Source organism: Pundamilia nyererei, unplaced genomic scaffold (genome assembly GCF_000239375.1).
Source record: "Pundamilia nyererei isolate P.nyererei 1_Seehausen unplaced genomic scaffold, PunNye1.0 scaffold00085, whole genome shotgun sequence".
In the NCBI taxonomy this organism is placed as follows: Eukaryota; Metazoa; Chordata; class Actinopteri; order Cichliformes; family Cichlidae; genus Pundamilia; species Pundamilia nyererei.
Window position 1 is genome coordinate 186113 of NW_005187486.1, and position 13318 is coordinate 199430.

Consider the following 13318-nt stretch of genomic DNA (forward strand, 5'->3'; position numbering starts at 1 on the left):
TTTTGTTTTTTGGTTTGTTTTTTGGTTTAGTTGGGCATCAGGCTGCCAATTATTTGTTGTTTTAAGGTTTAGGGTGGGAACAAGATTGAAATTTTGGAATATTCTGAAGCATTTTGTGTTATTGTATAGATTGTATTAGAACCTTTGTCTAATAAAAAGACCTTTGAAAGAAAATGAATAGATCACGTGTTTGAGATCAGGTTGTGAAATACAAAAACAAAAAATTGTCTTTTGGTAAAAAAGAAAAAAAAAGGAAGAAGAAAGCTATTACTCTCTCAGACTTAAAGACATGCAGGTAATGGTGTTAGGTTAATGGGTCATTCTGAATTGCCCATAGGTGTGAATCTGAGTGTGAACGGTTGTTGTTTCTATGTGTTAGCCCTACGACAGACTGGCAACCTGGTATGGTAGCTAGGATAGGCTCCAGCCCCCCTGAAAAGAATAAGCAGAGGAGAATGGATAGATTTAAAAAACAAAACAAAAAACTACTTGATAATCAAGGTTTTAGACAACTAAATATACTTTGAACTACTAGATACAAATTGGCATTTTCCTTCTGATCTTCACTTTGAACTGTTTTTACATCCAGAGTGCCACCTTTAAAGTGGCATTGTATCGTTATCTCAGCAGGTTAAAATCAAAATTCAAAAATGCCCATCTAATGTCTGCTGTGCTCTGAATGATACTGAGACAGGACATAAAGCTCACTTAAACTTCACTGGTGGAGGTGACTCACATTCCACATGACAACATTACGTGACTCGGTCAGATGAATATTATTTTCAGATTGCACATCGGCTCTCGCCCACAAACACCGGCACGACTCTGCGAGGATGAGGCACGACCGACGGCGCCAAGAGGCCGAGGCGTTCTCACACCTCCTCAGACACACACTGAGCGGGTTACATAAGGCTGAGACTGAATGGGCTGCTCCACTTATAAAAAGCGCGTGTCGCTCCTGTCATTTCCTCTGATTGGGCAAAATGGGGAGAATCTGCTGATAAGGGATCAGTAAAGAAGGAGGAGTTTTTTCCTAACACACTGCTGAGAGTCATTTTAGTCATAGATAGACAGACAAATAGATGTTGTTCATAAATAAAATGAAAAAAAAAACAATAATAATAATAATAATAATAATAATGAGAAGGATTAAGAATGGTCCAAATAACATCTGATTAATTACCATCTTTAATTCAGGTTCAACATGTTGTGCCTTCAGTGATGCTTGTCTGCATACCTCGTTGTAACAAGTGTTTATTTGCATTAGCAGTTCCTTCCTAGCAGGCCAAAACAGTCCGGTCATTCTCCATTAACATTAACAAGATGTTTTCTCCCAGCGCACTGCTGCTCACTGGATATATTCTAATTTTTTGGACCAGTCTCTATAAACCCCAGAGATGGATGGAAAATCCCAGTGTAAAAGAACCACGGCAGACCTAACAACATGTACAGGCTTTTCAGCATATTGTTTTCAACACTGTTCTCTGTTGCCGTACACACACAGGCAGCTGCAAAAAAATGTGTATATGTTTATCTCAAGATGACTAAACCTCTTTTTTTTTTCAAATTAAAGATTAAAAATCTTGTCAAACACCAGATTAATGTCAGTTGTTAGACTGGTCCCACGGTGAGTGATCAATTAGTCTGAAAATTGTTTTCAGCTGCAGTTGATGAGAAATAACAAGTTCAAGTGAGGTGAGGAATATGAAAAACGTGTTTTTAACATCTTTAAACTTTTAAAGCGATTTACACTGAACTAAAGCCTGTCACTAATTTAATCCTGTAAAATAATCTAAAGCAAGTTCAGTTTTACATCGAAAAACTCAAATTACTGGAGAAACTGGCAGCATAAAACCTAAAGACATTTGGGATTAAGACGCCTCTCAGGTACTCTCAGATCTACAGCAGCACGTGTTGAAGAAATACCCCCGTTATCTTTCTTATGCAAGTGCCACCCTCCCACAACAAAGGCTTCCTCTCTTTTTCACACTGTCCTAATCCTGCTGCACAGCATGTCTGAACACCCCCCCCCCCTCCTCCCCAGCTGATCCAGTCGCCTCACTGTTTCGCATCCAACAGCGCACTGAGGGAGACGACCAGGAACGCCACTGATCTGTTCCCAAGGAGGAGAAACTAAACATAGAGGCACAGCCACACTGGGGATACTAGTATTAGCAGATCAACAGAGAAAGAAGAAAAAGCGCTGGAACAAATAACTTTTGTTATGAGGGTGTAACGTCAACAAATCTGTGAAGTATAACACAAAACTTACAATAGAGGAAGGCTGACAGTAGTTGTGAACATGGCTGTATGTTCCATGAGTGGAAAGTAAACCTGTGAGGGAGCTGTTCTTCAACTCGAGTTGTCATTATTAAATTTTAAGTTGTTGGCTGCATGAACACAACTTTGAGATAACCTTTGGTCAATTAAAAGTTTCTCATTTCAATTCGATTTAGCTGGACGGAAACTTTGCTGTTATCTTAGAAAATATTTATGATAATATTTATTCGGTTCTTAAATATGTCCTGTATGTTCATATACTTATAATAAAAATGTTGGTATTCAGTTTAATCAATACCTCATGTAAAACAATAAAGAAAACTATAAATGATCACGGAAATCACATGGACATTTCCTTTAAAAATAAGCAAAAAAATAAAAAATATTCAAATAAAAAAAGTTTATTATCCTACGTAAACGAAATGCTCACGTATTACTCCTCACATCTTGTGTGAGCGTTAAGCTGTCACTGACGGCTGTGACTGGACACAAACACTCGTCTGATATAATTACAGTGAAATCAAATTTGACATTTGTAAGAGTGCCATCTGTTGGCCAGAAAGTGGCATTGCAGATAAGCTAGCTGTTAGCCAGCTAGCTGTTACGCTGGGTATCAAGCAATTCTCCACATTAGACAAAAAATTAAACTTCAGATTACCCAGAAAAAAAGACAGTTTCATTTCATGAAGCCTGCTTGATCAAACTGTGAATTAACCTTCAGGGTAAAACTACAGTCAACAGGCCATTTCTTGGAAGGATAGTTGTGTGTTTAGGATCAATTCTGACACACACACGCGCACATTCACAATATAGCATAAGCATAGCATTTGTCATGACACGTCAAGGTTATGCAAAGATTCTTTAAACCTTAGGAAAATCAACTAATCTACTATGAAAACCATAAATTACCTACAAGGATCCAACACTGTTCTGATAATCGCTTTGTATGTACAATGATTGTATTACTCGAGTCAGTGTCTCCAACAACTTTAATTAGACATAGAATAACTTTCTGTAGTATATAGAACTTCATCCTAAATATTAATCTCTGTGAAATTAAGGGGAAAAGACACGCTGCTGTTCCAGTTGAAGAATGGCCGCGCTGCCTCCTCCCATATGTGGAAGTCTCCTGAGTAAACATCTCAAATAAGAACTTGGCGTACTTGCTATTTAGCAACAGCCACGTTCTTGTTCACGTGCAGAAATAGTCCATGCTCTTCTCTGCTCACCCGAGCTTCAATAACACTGGGATCGTGGCACAGATCAATAGGAGGGTTGATTGCGTTTTGCAGGGTTTGAAACGAGATGGACCGTGGCCATCAGCTATGATCAACGCAATTATTCCAGCTCCACTGCTTCACATAGTGGGATGAATCAGAACTGTGTTGTTCATTTTTCCAGTTAAAGCTGTGTTTTCCCAACCTGCTGATGCTGTAAGGAGAACTAGAGCGCCATTAACAAGCTTGCATAATTTCGGAAACCTGATGGACCGATACTGAAACACAGTCAGTTCGTCACAAGTATTGATCTCTAAGAGCCAAGGTTGTTTAGATGATGGAGCGCGTTCCAGCAGCTGAACAATCCTGACTGGAGGGACGAGACAGATTTGAAAATGCTGTTTCGGTCATCGATAACAAGGTCGACATCGGCTTGGAGTCTCACATATGTAGGATTGATGATTGTGTTTGACTTTGGCTACACAGAGTAAAGGATTATGGGTATCTGTCCTCTACATAGGATCAAGGCACTACCATACTGGAAACCTTAACTGCCTTACAAAAACTAGAGGACTATGTTGCATTAATTATTTGTTATTCGAATGGGTTTAAACAATCACCTAGACTGAAGGGCAGCAGTGAATTATTATTATTCCATATTCTGAACAATTAAAGTTAAATCAAGTTAATTTTTACAAATTAATTTTAATTAAATAATTGTTTGATTAATGAAAGACTCCTCCTCCAGATGTCATCCAACCCAGTGGGAAGTTTTTTTTAAATTCTTTGTGAATGTTAGGACTATCAAGATCATCTTCTTCATCCTCATCTAGTTTCCACATGCACTGTGCTTTCTGTGGACTTCAAACTTACAGAGAGCAAACATCCTTTTTCAAAGTTACCCAAATGCCATGTGGAGGATATTCGCTGGTGATCAGAGCTGGTACTCCGGCTACAAATTAGCAGTTTAATCAGTTGAGGAGTCCAAAGGCAAAGCGTCAAGTGAGGACGCTCTGGGTTGCACAGCTTGAAATCGTTCCTGAGCAAAAGACAGTCAACGTGGACTCCTGCTTTAACCTTCTGAAACATCCAATGAAGAATTGTTGTGCCAAATGAAAACACAGTTCAAGTTCAAAACCAGCTGGACTATCACTCCCTATGACATCCCACTTTGTAAAAATGAAAGTCGAGTTGAAGGATGTTTTACCTTTGCCTTTAATCCACATAAACATCAGTGTAAATGTGCTTTGCTTGGTTTACCCAACAGTCAAAAATAATTATTACAAAAAATATTCACATTAACAGCAACAAGACAGAGGTTTCATGTTGCTGTTTGCTAGTTTTGCTTGATTATGATTTAGATTACAGCTGACTGACTTGGGCACGAATCTCAGGTTTGAGTGCAAGCAGGGGGCTTTTCTCTACATATTTCTTGTCTTTAACCTTAAACAATAAGGCAGTAAAAACAAATATTACTTTATTTTCTTTTTTAAATGTTCAGTTGAATTAATTCCCAGTTGAGAGTTGCTTGTTTTAAGCTCAAAGGAGCAGGAACGAGCTGTAGCCTTTACTCAGACTGCCCAGCCGCACCTGTCAGCTCCAACAACAAGCCGCAGCCTTCTGAACAAACATCTGGCTCTCAGCACCCCGCAGGTCTCAGCTCTCTGTTTGAGTCTGTACACTAATTAGTTTGACTTGGTGCGCTTATCATCTCTGCTGGACCCTGAAACACCGCACAGGAAGCTCTGACACAAACACCACAATTCCCACAGCTCCTTGGACGTCTGCTCCTCGAGCAGGTACAAAAAACAGCAAATAGAACAGGAGAGCTCAACATGATGAACCTGCTTGTGAAGAGAACCCAATGACCTCCAAACAACACCAAACTAAGACTACAGTGGACCTTAAAGAGATGAACATGGCCTAAAACCCTGAAGTTACTATGAAGAGAGTCAAAATGTGTAAATTTTCCTAGTTTTTTGTTTTGTTTTTTAAAGATAAAACTGTAGGATTAAAGTGCATCCTATGACGAATAATAACCCTTTCCTGTAGGGACTGTTTTCCAGGTCTGCACAAAAGATGCTTAACTTGCATCTCCTCAACTAGTAGGCACATAGATGTCTCTATAAAGTCTCACGCTCACAGAGAGATGACGAGATTTAAATTACTCATATCTAAGCTGTGCTGCAAATAATTGCAGAAAAACAGCAGGAAGTACTTAAAGGCAGCTGTAGACGGCAGTTAAAAGTTCTTCCAAAAGCGCACCTACAGAAACCTCGAGAGATTGACTTGTTCTGGTCTTCTCCTTTAGTCGTCCTGACCCGAGGTGAACTACACACAGAGTGAATTTACATTTTAGGGAAGAGAGAAAACATGTCAGTGTAGGACAAAGGGGTGCAACTAAGAAAAGGTCATTGTTTGATCCTGGTGATGTTGCTTCTTTGATCAAACTCGACTGTGTATCACTATGCACATAATGCTTCTTTCACTGCTTGTGCTGCCACTTCTAAAGCATTTTTGTTCTTTCAAAGTACCAATGTTTTCTTAGTGTCCTTGTGTTTATCAGTTTAGGTTTTCTTCCAGGACCTGCATCGCTGCTTGTGACTCGATGCTCCAGACAAGAACAAACTCAGCTACATCAGACAGACAGGAGGGGAGGGTGGGGGCCAGGAGGACGTGAGCAGCACCATGCCGGAGACATTGACCCACTAGTGAATCTGTAGTGACGTGTTGTGGCATTTTCATTCCCCTGGCGGGCTGCAGAGCTCGAGTCGTGCCGCCTGACTGCACAGATAAGACGGCGGCCTGACACACAGTGAATACACAAAGAGCCAGCTCGAGGTCTGCAGGGTTTTTATCAGGCAGCTGCTCTGAGTGGCTCGCATCCTCACACTGTTTCATAACTCAAGTCTGGAAAACTCAAAACATATCAGGAGTTATTTTCATCACAAAATGCTGCCTTTTACTTTCTGTTAACCTGCTTCAGTTAGAAAAAACCTTCACTGCCCAGAATGGCTTTTAAAGGACCCTAAAGGTTTCACGAGCCAATTGTAAGTGGAGGTGAACTGAGCTTTTCAGTCAGGTATGATGATGAAGGATGAGCTCCACTCATTAAAACCCAACTTGACTTGGAGCCTGCAATGCATTCTGGGTTATTCTTTGCTCCTGTGGGTGCAGAAAAGGCTCATTTTGCTCTCCTCTGGTGGATTTATCTCTGTACCAATGCTGAGAGCAATTTCCAAATGGCTTCTCGTGAAAGAAAGCAGGTCTGTCTGAGGGGCTAATGCTACCTTTAAAACGAGCAAGCAAAACTTGATTGATGTGGTAGATTTAATTTTTCTTTAATGGCAAAGACAAAACATAAAAAAAAGACAACAGCTAAGGTTAAATCCATAAAATAAACAGAAATTCAATATGATAATAATAGAACCCAACAACAGACCAGTAACCTGAAATTGATAAAGCAGCTAGAAATGAGGTAACATGATTACTGGGACCAGGAAGTAGACTACTGAAAGGCTACTGTTTTTATTTTTAAACACTAATAATATTGCAGCAAATGAAAAATTGTTGGTAAACAGGCCGCAGACAGCATGTCACAGAGGTACTAAGGTACCAAACCCTTCAAGGTCTTAAATCAACTCCCAAGCTAACCACAAACCAATGCAATGACTTCAGTAACTAAACCTTTTGATATTTCTGTGAGCAGATGACTAGATATAAAAAGCATGGGCAACTTTTCCAACTTCCTCCTGGGATTAATGGCTATGTAAATTCTCAGTCATCCAGATAGTCTTAAGAGCTTGAAAAAGAAAAGTGACTGGAAGATGTTTCATTTCTCAAGTGGCTTCTACAATTCTTAAACCAAGAGGTGGAAAGTTTCATGTTTTTAAACTCTAGTGAAGACTGACCGTCAGGGGGACAATCAGATGTCAACCACCAACAATGGAGGGTTGAGTAAAAAAAGTACTTGCCCCTTTGGTAAATCATGAACAAAATGTCAGCTGAGGGACTGACAAGGTGAATCACGTTAAAAGCTTTCAAAAAGCAACACAACAAAAAAATTCTTGATGATCCCAAAGACTTTTGGGGAAATATTCTGTGGCCTGATGAGACAAAAATTGAACTTTATGGAAGGTTTGAGTCCCGTTACATCTCACATAGAACTAACACAGTACTTCATAAAAAGAACATCACACCATGGTGGTGGCAGTGTGACGGCCTCGGGCTGCTTTGCTGCTTTAGGATGACTTGCTGTAACTGATGGAACCATGAATTCTGCTTTCTACAAGAGCCTGATATCCACTTACGAGGATATTATGTTGCCACTGGATCTCATTTTTCTCAGAAACAGAAATCAGGTTTAAAAGAAAAATCATGTAATTCTTTGTTTTTACATTCATCAGGTCCCAATCCGCCTAAATAGCAAAGAGAAATGAAAAATGCATGCCGTGAAAGAGTTCTTAGGAGGTTAAAGCAATTCTACAAAGAAGAATTTCCCAAAATTCAGAGATGTGAAAGACTCATCGCCAGTTATCACAAATACTTGATTGCAGTTCTTGGTGCGAAGCCTTGCATCTCCACTGCTGCAATAAATGGTTAAAGTTTGATACATGAAAAGGCAGAATTATCCAGAGTTTCAGCTTGATGTGTGGGGAGGACAGCTGGGTGTCTCCAGCTTCTGCAGCTTCTTACACAGCTACACGAGCCTAAAATAGAAACACATTAAAAGCCTTCAACGCTCACCCACTGCCTCCAGTAACGAGTGCAGCTACAGACTAGGTGCCTTCTTGATTAATGTTTGTTTAATATTTTAGACTTAAAGTGTTCATTAAGTGCTGAAAATTATCTAGCAGCCAGCTTGAGCTGATTGTTTTTAGCTGCAGCAATTAGTTAGGCAACTATTATGTTGCTTGAATAACCACTTCGTTTTCCCCCCAAACAAAACTGGCAAACATGTGCTTGTTACAGATTCTCTAAGCTGAGAACTTGCTGCTTTACTTTATCATATTCTGACAATATGAATACTGTAAACACATCCTTTAAAGATAACACCTTTGTTGTAGGCAATATATGTGTTATGAAGTAAGTTATGGAATAAAAATAGATGTAGCAGCTATGTTTGCCTTGCAATTGTCAAATTGTTAGTACACAAGTACACCCTGGGAAGCCCTCTTTTCTGATTCATCATCATCATCATCATCATCATCATCACCTTTATTTATAAAGCATTTTAAAACAACCACAGCTGACACAAAGTGCTGTACATTGGAACTGTAAAATAAAATGACATGAGATATAAATAAAAACCAAATAAAAGAAGAGTGAAATCATTAATTAACTACTTCATTAAAAGAGAAACTAAGTCTCACTGAGGTCATTCTAATAATGACCAAAATCTACAAAAATAACTACATGTTTTGTTTTTTCAGTGAGACTTGAGAATAGTGATGGGGCCATAAACACACCAGAAAGCCATCTGCTGAGCTCATAGAGAACCAGTTTCTCCATAGACTTCTATTAAACCAGAGGAGTCGCCCCCTGCTGGCCATTAAAAAGAACACACATCGACATTAGGTTCATTTTTATGACCTGGAAGCTACATCCATCTTTTCTACAGTCTATGGTTTCACCTATGTGTATGAGGTTTGTCAGCTTCATGTAACATGCCAAGATGTAGAAAAAAAAAAAAAAAAAAGCTTCTTGGAGCCATACCCTAAACCCAACAGGAAGTCCGCCATTTTAACATCAGTAATGTTTGACACAGCTAGCCATTTCCAGGTTTTATGCAGTGGTGTACTCCACCAAGACAATTAGTCAAATCTGCTTCACCCTTGGTTAGTTCAATCTAAAGATGTTTGCAGTGCTAATTTATAAAGCATTTGGATTTTCGTGCAACATCTTGGCGAATTTCGATGTTTCGCCACAGCACAAGAAGCAGCTAAACTCACAAATTGTTCAATCTTCCCCAAACTTTGTGGTGTTTGAAGCTTGTGGCAGAAAACATCTATAACCTAATATTAAGTCACGGTCATTGTACAAAAGGCCAGCCAGTTTGCAGAACTCACGAACGGAGCCACATCTGCTGAGTAAGATATCATTTGTTGATACTGCCTTATTTGGTTGAATGATCCACTATCCAGTATTGTTTGTATTGTTGTATTACACATTTAATACACTCTGTTCACATAATTATGGAAGACTTTTATGTTCTTTCCACCAGAAACCACACCATCACTCACCACACGGCATATAGCATTTTACAGCCTGTTAAATCCCCGCACTCACATTATGGATGTGTGCTTCGGATTCTTGTTAATTAAATGAGTGAACAACAGATACCTGAGTGGCAGTGGATTTTGTGGATACGCCATCTGTTCTTATCGGACAACCCTGTTGAGATTGTGGATTCATAGAGTCAGCACCTTGTCATCTACATCATTCATAGTCAGGAGGTCAAGTCCATCCCTCTTAAAGTGACCTCCTCCATTACAGTCATAGCACACAGTGTGCCACAGTCATAGCAGCAACAGGAAGTCTAAATGACTGTGTGATTAAAAAAAATGTTTAAAAATCATATGTAAGTGATATTTGTAAGGTTCGTTCTGAAGGTTCGTTCTGAAAAATATTGACTTCAGAGATCAATCAGTTGTTTGTGTCACACTTCTCTGCAACCCATGCTTTGCACTGCAGTACTGACGTGTAGCCTGGATTTAATTTCCGATTGTCTACACCTGACCAGGTGTGTATAAATTATAAAACTTTCCCCTCAGAACTTGGATGTCAGAGCTCAGAGTGACAACACAGCCACGTTTCCATTGGCAGTCGCCAGAAAAACAGGCTTTGTTTTGCTCTCTAGCGAGGTAGGGCCACTCAATGATCAACAGCAATACCTGAGCCCTGTACTAAAAACGGAACTTTATCTTATCCAGGTATCTTTAAGGTTGGCTCTGAGTTTACTGTACTCCTAAGGTCTTTCACTTCCAACCAAAGATTTATTGAACCTCTGCAGGGAGAACAGTTTTTCAGTGTCTTTGTGTTTCTCTGATGGGGATCAGTAATAAATATAATTCTTAAATGCAACTTTATTCCTTTTTTGTGTTAGCAGAAAATAATTTTGCACAGTTTTATGGGTACATGTCTTAAGTTCTTTATTAATTTTTATTTGGCAACCATTTGATAATGTCTCAAAAAAAATATTATGTTAATAAAAGCACTCCTAAAGTAGGTGATGCTCATAGGTAGAATTTTCTGTGGAATAAAAGTCAAATGCTCTGCAAAACGCCCCTTTTAGATTGGTCAGATGCTGGAAACACCGCGTATTTCATGTGAATAATCAGCATAAATGCTGCGTTAGTTTATAACTAGCTTTGTGTGACCATTTATCCTGATTGCAAGCATTTGGGTAAGTGAAACCAGATACGTGAAAGATACACTACGCTGAACCCTTTATAGTATATAGTATTTGTTTTTTGGGGGAAGGGGCTTATATCTACAAAAATGTTCATGGGCACAGTCTGGTCTGTATACAGCTTAGTTAGCAAAACACAAATACTCAAAAACGGTGGTTCAGATTACAGGTTCTACGGTTTACAACACTCTGCTGCCATCTTGAATCACAAAGTCTGACTTTACGGAGGTCGTCACAGCTGAAAACTCCAACTGAGAACTTTGGATTTACTGCCTCCCACTGCAGACATAGGCATGCCTGAGGTTGGATTGGGAGAGACAAGTCTTATTTCTCTCTTGACTGCAGTTGTGAACTCTGTTAAATTTAACTTGGATTACTTAGTGCTACTTTCAACTTCTTCTGTAGGTATTTCTTCATATCTAATTTGACAGATTTTTGACAGATTTTTATGCTGGACGCCCTTCCTGATCCAACTCTAAGGGATTTATGTATCCTCCTGTTCTCAAATCAATGGACCTCTACACTATGGAACCACAACTGATAAAACCCATTGTCCTAAAAAAAAATGACAGAAAATTAATCACTCTATATGACAAATTGATCACCTAAATCTTTTTTTAAAGCTGAATTTCAACCTTTCTCTGCTTCCAGCCTCTCAAACACAATGATACTTGGGTTTCTCTTAATGCCATGATTGTACACCAAAGATCTGGACTAAAAATAGTATTTAGGAGGATTTCCAGGATAGTGTGATGCAGTTTTTCCAACATTTCCCAACATTTTACGGACTAGATGATTACTCTTCTAATTGCAAACGTAACTCTGGGATGACCTTTAAATAACTTATTGGCAAAGATCTACGTTAAACACCTGAGAGGTGGAACCAAAACATGCTGCTAGTTAGCTTTATATATATATCAATGAATCCACTCACGTTTCAGTACCAAAGAATCTGAATGCCAATTTTAGCTCCAATTTCCCAAATTTAACCCCAGCTTATGAGTGAAACTAGCGACTGCTTTAACTATGATGTTTATTTTCTAAAATTAATCATCCTAGTCCTAAAATTCTAAATCAGGAGGTTAAACCAGGCTTAAAACCAATCCGGAGTTTGTTTCAGATCACTTCAGGGACCTCTGGGAATGCTCAAACTCAGACAGACGTGCTCTCAGCCCTCTCTAAAAATACTCCATCCATCCATTATCCATCCATCCATCTGCTATAATGAGAAGCAACTGACTCCAACCAAAGATCGACCCCGATGCGGCCATCCGGGTCAGACATCACCGGAGCTCAGCATCCATCACAGGAAGCCAGCTGGCCTCAGTTAAATCCCAAAGAGTCTGCATTTTAGTGCGTAAAAACACGTCCTCTCCAGCTAAAAGCATCAGTTAAAATAAAGATGCGCTCCTTCCTGATGTTTGACAGCAAGTGTTTGAGACAAATAAAGCGCGCCGTGCGCGTTAATCTGCCACTCACCATCATCCCCGACAGGTTGACGCGCCTCGTCCGCGTTCGCATCACGGCCAAAGGAGCCTCCCGAGCCCGAAACACCGACCATTTCCACCGTTTTGACCCCGGACGGCGTGCTCAGTGTTCCCCGGCAGCCTGCAGGGCGGTGGATCCCCGGCCGCTCGGACTAGTCATCCATCGGGGAGAAAGTCTTACAGCAATCGATTAGTAAAATAACCGTTACATGCCGGATATAAAGCAGAGCTGTGTGTGAGCAAACAAAAAGAGCTGCTGGATGATCCGGGTTGTGGGCTGGTTGGATGGCCGGCTGGATGGATAGTTGGAGGATACTGAGCCGCTCGCATTAAGCGGGTAGAGGATGGCCTCTGCAAAAAATAAAAAATAAAAAATAAATGACGAGGGCTCACTTGTCAGAGCCTGCACGGCTTTACTGATTATGAAGGAGGGACATTTAAATTCTAGCAGCGGCTCCTAGAGGCTGAGCTCTTAAATGCAACCACAGGATGAAGCTTCCTTTTATACTGTTTATTTAATATTAATTCAGTATTGCTCTGATATCGAAGGCTACAGGCACTACCTGCTGGTAAAGGCCCTGGAGCACACTCCCCGAGTATTTCAAATGGAATTACAAGCCATGGGGTCCCTTAAATAGAGGGATCTTCTAAATACCAGTTAAACAGAACCAGAAGGAACTTTTAGCATTTGACAACAAGAGTGAAGAAGTCACAGAAGTACAGCAGCAGCGTTTAAAGGCCGAGAGGTCATATTTACACCTGTCACTAATTATAGGAGTATTTTACTGACTGATTTCTGCCTCCAGTCTTATGTACCTGCTGAGATTTCTCCTCCCACATTTAATCAGAAATAAACCCCAATGACCTTCAGTAACACTTGGTCTGTCATCGGTTGGCCAGAACATTGACCACATGATCATAAC

At 39.9% G+C, this 13318-nt stretch overlaps 1 protein-coding gene across 1 annotated transcript in view; it reads right to left on the reverse strand.

The window, feature by feature from the left end:
* Nucleotides 1-12815, reverse strand: part of tmem198ab (transmembrane protein 198ab) — a 36722-nt gene extending 23907 nt beyond the window's left edge. The window contains exon 1 of the mRNA XM_005738633.2: nt 12388-12815. The gene's annotated coding sequence lies outside the window, so the exon portion shown is untranslated. The remainder of the gene's footprint in view (nt 1-12387) is intronic.
* Between the last annotated feature and the right edge of the window lie 503 nt (nt 12816-13318).